At 43.7% G+C, this 13,462-nt stretch overlaps 1 pseudogene; it reads left to right on the forward strand.

The window, feature by feature from the left end:
* Positions 1 to 146: 146 nt before the first annotated feature.
* LOC121022208 (microtubule-associated proteins 1A/1B light chain 3B-like) lies at positions 147 to 7,648 on the forward strand (annotated as a pseudogene).
* The last annotated feature ends 5,814 nt before the right edge of the window (positions 7,649 to 13,462 follow it).

Consider the following 13,462-nt stretch of genomic DNA (forward strand, 5'->3'; position numbering starts at 1 on the left):
CATAATGGTGGATACAAGTCATTGCCCATTTGTCTAAACCCATAAACTGTACAACACCAAGAGTGAACTATAATGTAAGTCACGGACTTTGGGTGATTATGGTGTGTCAATGTAGGTTCATCAATTATAACAAATGTCCCACCGTCATGGAGGATGTTGACAATGGAGAAAAAGTGCGTGTGTTGGGATGGGGAGTATATAGGAAACCTCTGTACCTTCCCCTCAATGCTGTGAACATAATATTGTCCTTAAAAAATTAGTCTTAATTTTTAAAAAGTGAATGAAGCCCATCTTTTTAGACCCTCTTCCCAACACCTTCAGAAGACAGTAGGCCAGGCCAGAGTCTGAATGGGTTGGACCTCGCCTTGTGCTATTAATTCCTTGCTATATCTCCTTAAGCACCTCATTTCTCTGAGCCACATTTTTCTCACATATAAGGTGGAGATGGAGTTGTTGATATAAAATTGCTTTGAAAGCTCTAAAGAACCACCTTAATGCAGGGGTGTATTTTGGACCCATATTTCAGAGTCTGAAACTCATGATCTTCAGGTCAAGTTCAGTTTTCAGATTTATATAATGTTCTGAATGTTAGTAATATGTTAGGCAGAAAAATGAAGACTCCTATTTGCCATAGGCCCCACCATTCCTAATTGTCTTGCACTGAGCAACTTCATGCATTTGTCCTATCTGTCTGGTTCCCCGGAGGCAGTTGAATCTGAGACCTCCTGTTCTACACACGAGTGGTAGTGGGTATGCTCTCCTGATCAGCATTTTCTCTGCCCACTGAGTGTCAGGCCCTGTGCCAGGTTAAATGGGAGAGACAGGAGGGAAGATGACAGTCTCTACTCTCAAGAATTTAGTCTCATCGGGGGATGATCTGTGAGCTTGGTAAAAATCAGGGCAGTGTTTCTGATGCCACAAAAGGAGGTGGTCAAAGGTAAGGTCCAATCCAGTGGGTACATGAGATGTCGTTTGAGCCTAGCCTTGAAAAACTTAGGCATACAGGGTGGGCACTTCAGGAAGATGACATAGACGCAACAAGGTTGAGGGTTGGGGGGATAGTGAATATGTGAGCTTATTCTTTTTTATGAGGGAGCAGACTGAGACAGATAAGTCACCTGGAACTAGGTGGCCAAAGGCCCAGCATGCCAGGCTAGGTAGCGGGGGATTAGTTCGGAGGTGACAGGGAGCTACTGAAAGTTGTTGAGGAGGGATTGGCATGATCCAGGCTCCACTAGAGGCTGGAAATAGAGAAGCCAAAAGAATTACCCAGTTGTAATGGGGACTATTGGCCAGGAGGTGGCAGTGGAGATAGAGGGAGAGACTCTGCAGAGGAAGAATTAGCAGAACTTGGCAGACAGTTGATTGCTGATGATAACGATCCTTTAAACAGCCATTCTTCTTGCCTTCTGTGAAGCTTTCCCCAGTCTCCTCTACCTCCTACCTCCCAGAATGCTCCCTCTCAGTCTCCCTCACAGGCCACTTCTCCTGGACCCTTCCATCAATTGTAGGCATTCCTCAAGATTGTCCCCTCAATTGCCTTCTCTCATCCAACACATCCACAAGGGCAGAGACAGATACCCTGAAGCTAAGGAAGCTTAGCTTCTGGACCCCTTCTTTACAGGTACCCTCCATTGCTAGAAGTATCTGGGGGTTATAGAGCAGTGTAGGTAAAGTGGAGAAGCCAGCTTGCAACCAGACATTTGCATGTAAGCATTTCTGGTAATTTGCCTAAAGAGATCTCATAAGAAAAAGGCATCTTGTCATAATTTCACTGTGCATTCCAATTATCATCTCTTAAGCCAAGCACTCTCCCTAGCTCAGAACTTGCATTCCCATCTAACTCCTGGATTCCTCCTGGTCTCCCAGGCACCTCAGACTCATACATCCATAACTGAACTCGTGAGTTGAACCACAAAATCTGCTCTGAGGCGATGGCACCAGTATCCACCCGGTTACTTAAACTAGAAACGTAGCCATCACCTTCCCTTTCCCTCATGCCCCACATCCAGCCACCAGATGTGTCAGTTACATCTTAATATTTTTCTATTCTAGTTCTCCCCAGCCCCACACCTGATCCTTAGCCCTTGATGACTTAAAAGCAAGGACAGTACCAAGAACTGGCTTTTGGGGACTGCTGGGACTTTCTTTGAAGTAAGCTCTGCAGCTAATGTGGGGCTTGAACTCATGACCCTGAGAACTGGAATTACATGCTCCACCAACTGAGCCAGCCAGGCACCTTGAGACTGCTGGACTTTAGTCCCCCTTCCTCACTACCCTTATCTCCACTGCCTCCACACTCCATTCTTTGATAGGGACAATTGCCTTTTGCTCAGTCTTCTGTAAAGTGCTATGCAAATGAGGCTTCAAGCTGTCAAGTCCTCTAGCCTCCTGCTCTCTACCAGCCAGATGGCTGGCTGATCCTAACCCTCCTAGCAAGTACAAGTTCTAGAGCTGGGGCCATCTACACCAACTTCCTAATCAGTCTCCCTGCAGCCAGTTTCTCCCCCTCCCCAAAGTCCCAGCTTTTGTGGGGGTTTCCATTCCAGTATGGGTGAATCCAGAACCAGCATAAGACAGTATGAGAGAATGTCAGGGCTTATGACATAATAAATCAGGTGCAGAGAGACAGAGATGGGGGGGGGACAGCAGGAGATGTGCCATTTTATTTTTTATTTTTTATTTTTTAATTTTTTTTTCAACGTTTATTTATTTTTGGGACAGAGAGAGACAGAGCATGAACGGGGAAGGGGCAGAGAGAGAGGGAGACACAGAATCGGAAACAGGCTCCAGGCTCTGAGCCATCAGCCCAGAGCCTGACGTGGGGCTCGAACTCACGGACCGCGAGATCGTGACCTGGCTGAAGTCGGACGCTTAACCGACTGCGCCACCCAGGCGCCCCTGAGATGTGCCATTTTAGACAAGGTGATCTCTGGAGGTCATTGAACAGCACCAGCCAGGGAAACTGTGCTAACTGCTTAGCTGACAGTCACTCTCCAACTTTAAGTCCTTTCATGGCTCCCATGAAACCCCTTTCTGAGGCCACCAAAACACCGCATGGTAGTCCCTGCCAGATCCTCCAGCTTCCTCTCTCCCAGCCCCTGCACTCCAGCCACACTGGCCATCCTGCTATATAGGCTCTTCTCCACTCTGGCCTTCCTCACACATGGTTCTCTCTTTCCTCTCCACCCAGTCAGAACTTACAGAGTAACATCACTGCCTCCAGAATCTCTTCCTGGCCCTCAGACTAAGTTGTATCTCCTGAAAAATTCTGTGCTTTGTTGCCTCTCAACACTTTAACACTAGGAATAATTACTTGAGTTTCCGGAGACTCATGGTAAGAGAGAGGTCACATTTGTCTTAACTTCTGTGTATGAGCCTATACCCATTGTCTGGGGGAGTGACAGGTACATACTAAATATCAATAGATAGAGATTGGTTGATATTTGCATGTGTGTATGATAGCAATAACCCATGTGTTAAATCCACTCAAAAACTATAATAGTGACAAACACTGAACACCAGCCTATGTTCTTACATGATTTAACTAGTTTAATTCTCACAATGATCCAATTGGGGCCCCTGGTTGGCTCAGTCGGTAGAGCATGTGACTCCTGATCTCAGGGACGTGAGTGAAAGCCCCACATTCATTGAATGTGGAGGCTACTTTTTAAAAAAGAAAAGAAAAGAAAAAAAGAAGGCAGAGCTTGGCCTGCCCTCACCCTCACAATAACCCAATTAAAGTAGATTATCATCCCTGTTTTACAGATGGTACAAAGGATGGTTAAGTCATTTGTTCCAAGTGACACAGCTGGGAAGCAGCAAACAGAGCAGGGGCTTGAACCCAGAGAGAGTGACTCACGGGTATCCCCTTAACTGCTGTGCAGGACAGCCTGTCAGATCCAGGTCTGAGAAGTGCCAGGCATCATCCTAGGCACCAGGGAGATAATACTGGAAAAACACACCAGGAAAATGCTCTCAGTTCCAGCTTTTATCAATCTTACATTCCTGGTGAGGGAAAGCAAAGAACAAATACATCAGGCAAGTCAAAGTATAAAATAATGAGCGGTACTGTGTGTTATGAAAAAAAAAATAAAGCAGGTTTGGGGCATGGGAGGTGCTGTTTTAGACAAGGGGGTCTGGCAAGGCCCTCTCTGGTGTGCTGACATCTGAACAGAGAATGTTTTGGGGAAAAAGCATTCTAAGCAGAGGTAAATAAATACAAAGACTCTGAGGCCAGCCCAGCTTATCCTAACAGGAAACAACCAGGAGGCCCAGGGGGCTGCAGGGGAAGGGGGAACAGTTGGCAGTGAGGTCTGAGTGAAGGGTCAGGCCTGGATTTGGCGGGGGCTTTGAAGGCCAAGCTAAGGAGTTCACATGGAATTCTGAGTGTAGCAGGACGGCTTTGAGCAGAGGCCATGTCGAGAATGGACTGTAGGGGTGAGATCTGGAGGCGACTGCTGCAGTTTAGGTGGGAGTAGAACGGGAACCTGGGGGTAGGGTTGCCAGATTTAGCAAACAGCTCTTCCGGGGGGACCTCTGAGAGGAGCTTCCGGAAGGCAGCTGTAAAGTGGCTGAGGTCCCAGGAGGCTAGGAGAGGGTGGGGAGCTGCTAGAACACGTCTCTTCTCTCTGAGAGGACTGGGACCTCTTGAGAACACAGCCAACGCTGTGCAGGGACTTTACATGTTGAATCTTAAGCAAACACCCCAACTGAAAACATCCCCAACCCTCAAAGAAGGAAACTAAAATTGTAGCACTCAGTTCTAGAAAGGGTGTGGGAAGACAGGCGATCACAGGCTGCTGCAGGGGGAGTGTACATGTACGCATCTTTTTTTTTTTTTTTTGAGTTTTAAAAGATTGTTTCTTAAAAAGAAAAAAATTGTAAATTTAATATATACCTTTTGCCCCAGAAATTCCATGTTAGAAACTCACTCTAGGGAATGAGTCAGTAAGATGAGCAAATATGCATGTACAAAGATGTTCATCACAGCATTATTTAGAAACGGAAAAAAATGGATAGGACATGAGACTTTTCAAATTTTATTTTAACTAGGCTCCATGCCCAACAAGGGGCTTGAACTCACCTCATGACTCTGAGATTAAGAGTCCTATGCTGTGTTTACTAACCCAGCCTGGCGCCTCTGGGCATGACATAAAAGTTTAACAACAGAAAAAACGATCAAAGAAGCAGCAGTTGGGAGGCAAGGAAACTCAGGTGGCCAGTAAATATGTCGAAAAGACGGTTACCCTCATGATAAACAGGGAAATGTAAAAGTGATCACAATAATTTCTCAGAACAAAGAGAACTTTGCCTGTATTTGTCAAGTTGCATTTATTCTGACAATTCTGCACTTCAACAATGCATTTTAGCATCCAGATTATAGTCTCTAAAAGGAATAAGGGCTAGTTGCAGAAAAGGCCGAGTCTGTGACTAACGCTGAAAGGTACAAGGTGAGTCTATAATATCTTCTGGAGGCAAGAATTTTTCAAAGATTAATGAAGTCTTGTTGGAAAGACACAAGAACCTTCACCAAAAGGACCAACTCTAATGCTATTGAAACCTCAAAAGGAGACTATTGAGCTGAGGTCAATACTGGGCTTGGTCCATTGAAGTATTCACAAAAGAGTGAACATCAAGTACTTTATTCTAAAAAAGGTGTTAGAATGGGGCACTTGGGTGGCTCTGTCGGTTGAGCATCCCACTCTTGATTTCTGTTCGTCGTGATACTGGGTCAAGGGATCGAGCCCAACACACAGCTGACTGTGGAGCCTCCCTAGGATTCTCTCTCTCTCTCTCTCTCTCTCTCTCTCTCTCTCTCTCTCTCCTTCTGCCCCTCCCCTCTCTCTAAAATAAAAAATAAAAATAAATTTTAAAGGTGTTAGAATAAAATAAATTCTGTGGTGCCTGGCTAAGTCAGTGGAGCATGTGGCTCTTGATCTCTTGGTTGTGAGTTCAAGTCCCACATTCGGTGTAGAGATTACTTATAAAAATAAAAACAAATTGTTTAATTTTTAAAAGAATAAAATACATTATATTTTGTTGTCTTGTTAATTTAAAAAAACGAAGTAAAAAATAACAGAATTCATGTTTGTTAATTCTAGGAGAAAAGTACACAGGTGTTCATTGTGCTTTTCTCATTTTTTTTAAACTTAACAATTTTTGAGCACCTAGGTGGCTCAGTTGGTTAAGCATCCAATTACAGCTCAGGTCACGATCTCACGCTCCTGAGCTGGAGCCCACCGCCGGCCCTGTGCTGACAGCTCTGGAGCCTAAAGCCTGCTTCAGATTCTGTGTCTCCCTCTCTCTCTCTGACCCTCCCCCACTCACTGTCTGTCTTTCTCTCAAAAATAAACATTAAAAACATTAAAAATTTTGGGGGGCGCCTGGGTGGCGCAGTCGGTTAAGCGGCCGACTTCGGCTCAGGTCATGATCTCGCGGTCTGTGAGTTCGAGCCCCGCGGGCCCTGTGCTGACAGCTCAGAGCCTGGAGCCTGTTTCAAATTCTGTGTCTCCCTCTCTCTGACCCTCCCCCGTTCATGCTCTGTCTCTCTCTGTCTCAAAAATAAATAAACGTTAAAAAAAAATAAAAAATAAAACATTAAAAATGTTTTAAAAAGACAATGGGGGGGGTGCTGGGTGGCTCAGTCAGTTGAGAGTCCATCTTAGCTCAGGTCATGATCTTGAGGTCTGTAGGCTCCAGCCCTGCATTGGGCACTGTGGTGGCTGTGCAGAGCCTGCTTGGGATTCTCTCTCTCTCTCTCTCTCTCTCTCTCTCTTTCTCTCTCTCTCTTCCTGCCCCTCCCCCATTGCACTCTCTCGCACTCTCTCTCTCAAAGTAAATAAACTTTAAAAATATCGTAGTTTTTTGTTTGTTTTGAGAGAGAGCTCACGAGCAGTGGGGCTAGGCAGAGAGAGAGAAAGGGAGAGAGAATCCTAAGCAGGCTCCACGCTCAGCACGGAACCTGTTGCAGGGCTCGATCCCTCCACCCTGAGCAGTGCACCACCCAGGTGCCCCTAAACTTAAAAACAATTTCTAACAGTTCGAGTCTGCGCCACTGCCGCCGCGTGGAAGAGCCGGGACCCTCCACCTCACCTCCCGCGCAGGGCCTTCGGAGAAGACCTTCAAGCAGCGCAGCACCTTCCAACAAAGAGTACATGTCCGACTTATCGGAGAGCCGCATCTTAAGAACATCCCGGTGATAATAGACCCGATTCAAGGGTGAGAAGCAACTTCCTGTACTGGACAGAACCAAGTTCCTTGTACCTGATCACGTCAACCTGCGTGAGCTCCTCAAGATCATTAGGAGGCTTTTATAGCTCAACGCTCATCAGGCGTTCTTCCTGTTAGTGAATGGACACAGCACGGTGAGTGTGTCCACGCCGATTTCTGAAGTGTGTGAACGTGAGAAACGAACATGGGTTTCTGTATATGGTATATGCCTCTCAGAAGACATTTGGAATCAAAGTGTCTGTGTGCAAGACTAGAAAAATGCATCTGTTCTGGAAATTTTTTAAGCCCTTACCAAGGGGGGGGAAAAAGTATATTACCAACTGAGATTGATCCCTTCATCCAATCATAGATCATCAAAAACAGTAGTGTTCCTGCCTAGGAGTTGTAGGAAGTTGTTTTGTGCTGCAAGCAGAGAAATGGAACTCCAAATGAGCACATTGAGCTTTGGAAAAACTATTATTTAACCGAGGCTGTTTTGTTTTCAAATTTAGAAGTTTAAAAATAAAATACTTTGCATTCTAAGTTAAAAAAACATTTTAAATGTTTATTTATTTATTTTGAGAGAGAGAGAGAGAGAGAGCGCACGCGCAAGCAGGGAAGGAGCGGGGCGGTGGAGAGAATCCCAAGCAGGTTTCCTGCTGTCAGCACAGAGCTCCACACAGGGCTCTATCCCATGAACTGTGAGATCATGACCTGAGTGGAAACCAAGAGTCAACCACTCAACAGACCAAGCCACCCAGGTGCCCCAAAAACAATTTTAAAATGTTTCTAGAGGCACCTGGGTGGCACAGTCGTTTAAGCATTCGACTCTTGATTTTGGCTCGGGATCTCATGGTTGTGAGATTGAACCCTGAGTCAGGTGCCTCAATGAGCATGGAGTCTGCTTAAGATTCCCTCCCTCTCTCTCTCTCTCTCTCTGTCTCTCCCTCTGCCCCTCTCCCTCCCTCGAGCTCTCTCAAATAAATAAATAAATAAATTTTCTGGTGAAGAGGTAACATAAATGTTTGCTTTATAATTATTACTCTTTTTAAAAAATACATGTATTTTATACATTCTTCTAATGTGTGTTACACTTTACAATTAAAAAGTTTACAAAACGTCAAAAGCAAGGGATCGAATGATTAAATTATGGGATGGTTGTTATGATGGCATAATGTGTAGTCATTACAATGATGTACTGACATGGAACATATTGAAAACAGCAGGGCACAGAGTTGTGTGGGTTTTTTTTTAATGTTTATTTTTGAGAGAGAGAAAGAGAGACAGAGACAGAGCATAAGGGGTGAGGGGCAGAGAGAGAAGGAGACACAGAAACTGAAGCAGGCTCCAGGCTCTGAGCTGTCAGGACAGAGCCCGACACAGGGCTCGAGCTCACAAACTGTGAGGTCATGACCTGAGCCGAAGTCAGACACCTAACCCACTGAGCCACCCAGGAGCCTCCTGAGTAGTATATTTTGTAGGATTCCAGTTTATAAATTGAGAGGATGAATATGTTTCTATAGGCAAAGAAGAAAAGAAGAAAGCATGTGCACTAGTATATTGACTGGGGGTATCTCTGAGTGGTAGGATTTAGAGAGAATTTCAGATTTTTGTATGCTTGTCTGAAGTTTTAAAACAATTGTGATCACATACATGCATCATTATTATGAAAGCAATGCACTATAAATATCCCAAGCCACCTCATTGCAATCTCCCCCACACTTAAATACTCTGAACAGAGTTTAATGGCTATCCTCATAGACTGGTTTTTCAGACCTTCTCACACACACACACGCACACGCACACACGTTCTGTTTTCTTCCTTTTTTTAAACAAAAATGAGATAATACTGTACATATTGTCCTACAACTTGCATTTCTTATTTAGCAACACAGTTATAGAGATATTTTCTTTGTGAATCACACTTGTCTAATCAGAAAAATGTACAATTATTTCTGGTTTTGGAAATAAATGATATTGTAGAGATAAACTGTGGACATGGTAAAATGTAAAAAAAAAACTAACAACATAGATGATTCCATTTTTTAAAATGTTTTATTTATTTTTAAGAGAGAGGGTTCGAGTGGGGGAGCGGTAGAGAGAGAGAGAGAGAGACAGAGGATCAGAAGCAGGCTCTGCACTGACAGCAGCGAGCCTGATGAGGGCCTCAAACTTACAAACCATGAGATAATGACCTTAGCTAAAGTCGATGCTCAACTGAATGATCCACCCAGGTACCCCCTAGATGATTCATTTTGAAAAAAAATATATATACATATATATACAAAAAATATATATACATATATATATATACATATATATGTATATATATATATGTATATATAAATACACACAAGCAGACAAAATTTTTAAAAGATTATAACCCAAACTGTTAAATGTGACATCTTGTTGAGGATAAGAAGGCAAAAACTCATCTTTTCTTCCTCCTGTGCTTCTGTATTTTCTTTAAATTTGTTTTTCCTTGGGGCGCCTGGGTGGCGCAGTCGGTTAAGCGTCCGACTTCAGCCAGGTCACGATCTCGCGGTCCATGAGTTCAAGCCCCGCGTCGGGCTCTAGGCTGATAGCTCAGAGCCTGGAGCCTGTTTCCGATTCTGTGTCTCCCTCTCTCTCTGCCCCTCCCCTGTTCATGCTCTGTCTCTCTCTGTCGCAAAAATAAATAAACGTTGAAAAAATAAATAAATAAATTTGTTTTTCCTTAACAAAAAAATTGCTTCTCTTTACTCTTCTTCTTCTTCTTCTTCTTCTTCTTCTTCTTCTTTAAAGATTTTAAGTAATCTCTACACCCAACATGGGGCTTGAACTCACAGCCCCAAGACCAAGATCAAGTCACATGCTCCACTGACTGAGCCAGCCAGGTGGACCACATTGCTTCTTTATAATTTATGAACTAGCCCCAGCTTTACTGAGATATAATTGACATATAATATTTTGTTTTGAACTTCTAAATTAGATTTTTTAAGTTTATTTGTTGAGAGAGAGAGAAAGAGAGGGAGCATGCACGCATGAGCGGGGGAGGGGCAGAGAGAGGGAGAGAGAGAGAATCCGGAACAGGCTCCACACTGTCAGGACAGAGTCCGACTTGGGGCTGGAACTCACGAACTGTGAGATCATGACCTGAGCCGAAACAAAGAGTTGGACGCTTAACCAACTGAGCCACCCAGGCGCCCCTAAATTTTTTTTATTATAGCAGTAATAAGTGTATGCTGTTCATAAAAAATAAAATCTAGGGGCGCCTGGGTGGCGCAGTCGGTTAAGCGTCCGACTTCAGCCAGGTCACGATCTCGCGGTCCGGGAGTTCGAGCCCCGCGTCAGGCTCTGGGCTGATGGCTCAGAGCCTGGAGCCTGTTTCCGATTCTGTGTCTGCCTCTCTCTCTGCCCCTCCCCCGTTCATGCTCTGTCTCTCTCTGTTCCAAAGATAAATAAACGTTGAAAAAAAAAAAAATTAAAAAAAAAATAAAATCCAGTATTAAATATAAAACAGAAAGTATGTCCTTCCCTTCACCTTTTCAATTCCACTCCCCAGAAGGTACCGGTGTTAACAATTGTTTGCATTTGCTCAGCAATTTTCCATGAGTGTCTGTGTCTTTGTGCCTGCAAATGATGTCATACTATATATATTGTTCTACATTTTGCCTTTTTACACTCAATAGGTGTAATGTCTCTCCAGGTTGATGCATACAGACTTATCTCTTACTTTTAAATAGGTGCTGAATATAGGTGGATATACCATGTGTGCAGCTAACTTTGTACTGCGCTATGATGAGCAACCTTGTACACTTGATCTTGAGCTGTACAAGTGAATCTGTAAATTCTTTTTTTTTAAAGTAATCTCTATGCCCACCATAGCGCTTGAACTCATGACCCTGAGATTGAGAGTCTCATCGTGCTCTACTGACTGAGCCAGTCAAGCGCCCCTATAAAGAAAATTCTTAAAGTGGAAGAGACTTGCTAGATCAGAATATGTGCATCTAAGATTTCCATAGACACTACTAAATATTGTCCTCCAAAGTAGCTGCACTTTTCTGCCACCAGCAGGGTATGAAGGGTGCCTGCTTGCCCCTCCCTCATCATACCACTAATTAGCAAGCTCTTAAAACAAACATCTGCTGGAAAACATCAGCTGTGCTGAATTTAAAAACTTGTTTTTATTTTAATTTAAAAAAATTTTTTTTCAACATTTATTTATTTTTGGACAGAGAGAGACAGAGCATGAACGGGGGAGGGGCAGAGAGAGAGGGAGACACAGAATCGGAAACAGGCTCCAGGCTCTGAGCCATCAGCCCAGAGCCCGACGCGGGGCTCGAACTCACGGACCGCGAGATGGTGACCTGGCTGAAGTCGGACGCTTAACCGACTGCGCCACCCAGGCGCCCCAATTTTTAAATATTTTTAAATGTTTATTCACTTTTTGAGAGACAGAGTGTGAGCAGGGCATGAGCAGAGAGAGAGGGAGACACAGAATCTGAAGCAGACTCCAGGTTCTGAGCTGTCAGCACAGAGCCTGATGCGGGGCTTGAACTCATGAACTGTGAGATCATGACCTGAGCTGAAGTGGGACGCTTAACCAACTGAGCCACCCAGGCACCCCTGTATTTATCCATTCTCCTGTTGAAGGGCAGTTGAGTTCTTTCTTTTGCTGGTAGTGTGTTATTATTATTATTATTATTTTTTGCCATTTATTCACTGCTGTTATGATTATTCATATGTATGTCTCATGGAGCACAGGTGCAACACTTGCCCCTGGATATTTGCCCAAGAGTGGAATTGCTGGCTTTTAAGTATGTAAGTATTCAATTTGACAAGAAAATGATAAACTGCCTTTCCAAAATGGCTGAATGGATATACATTCCCACCCCCTATGTACAGAAGACGTATTTCTCTTCTCCAACGCCTGGTGTTATTTGACTTCTTAATTTGTGCCACAGACTGCATATAAACCAGTAAAGCAGCTTGTTGTGCCTTGTACTTCCTTGATTACTAGTGATGCTGAGCATGGATCTCTTCATGCGATTTTCAACCGTGTTTCCTCTTCTCTCACGTGCATATTCAAGTTTTTTACCCATTGTTTTTCACGGGCTTAATGCTCTTTATTGATTTGCAGAAGGTGTTCAGAGTATCTCGATATGTATCCTTGAGTGATTACATGTGTTTGCACATATCTTCTTCAAATCTGTAGCTTATAATTTAATTCTTTTAATTTTAATATATTTTTATTTATTAATATTTTCTTTTATGATTACTCTTTTGTGTTTTAATTAAGAGATTCTTTGTTACCCCAAGTCTGGAAAGAAATTCCCTTTAGAAATTCCACTTATCAAATAATCCCTCCTTTTTAAAAATTTTTTTTAATGTTTATTTTTGAGACAGAGAGAGACAGAGCACGAACAGGGGAGGGGCAGAGAGAGAGAGGGAAACACAGAATCGGAAGCAGGTTCCAGGCTCCAGGCTCCCAGCTGTCAGCACAGAGGCTGTTGCGGGGCTGGAACTCACGGACCGTGAGATCATGACCCGAGCCGAAGTCGGACACTCAACTGACTGAGCCACCCAGGCGCCCCAAATAGTCCCTTCTTTGATGTGCTATGCCACCCCCCATCACTTGTCAGAGCTTCTTACATTCATTAGTCGATTTTGGTGAATTCCTATTGCTACCAACACCAACTTGTCTTGTCTTCATTACTATAGCTTTTTAACAATCCTGAGAGAACAAGCCTTCTCTATTCTTCTTTAGAAACATCTTCCATGGGGCGCCTGGGTGGCGCAGTCGGTTAAGCGTCCGACTTCAGCCAGGTCACGATCTCGCGGTCCGTGAGTTCGAGCCCCGCGTCGGGCTCTGGGCTGATGGCTCAGAGCCTGGAGCCTGTTTCCGATTCTGTGTCTCCCTCTCTCTGCCCCTCCCCCGTTCATGCTCTGTCTCTCTCCCAAAAATAAATAAAAAACGTTGAAAAAAAAATTAAAAAAAAAAAGAAACATCTTCCTGTTCTTAGCCCTTTACTCCTTTCTCTCCCTCTCTCTTATTTATTTATTTATTTATTTATTTATCTATTTATTTATTTATTTAAAGTAATCCTATACCCAGCATGGGACTTGAACTCATGACCTACAGATCAAGAGTCACGTGCTCTTCTGAGCCAGCCAGGCACCCCACTGCCTATATATTTTTTAACTGACTTGTTGAGTTTCATAAAAAAATCCTGTTTTAAGTTTAGTAGCATTGTATTGACTCTTACAA

The sequence above is a fragment of the Herpailurus yagouaroundi genome, unplaced genomic scaffold (genome assembly GCF_014898765.1).
Source record: "Herpailurus yagouaroundi ecotype Mexico unplaced genomic scaffold, PumYag 379, whole genome shotgun sequence".
In the NCBI taxonomy this organism is placed as follows: Eukaryota; Metazoa; Chordata; class Mammalia; order Carnivora; family Felidae; genus Herpailurus; species Herpailurus yagouaroundi.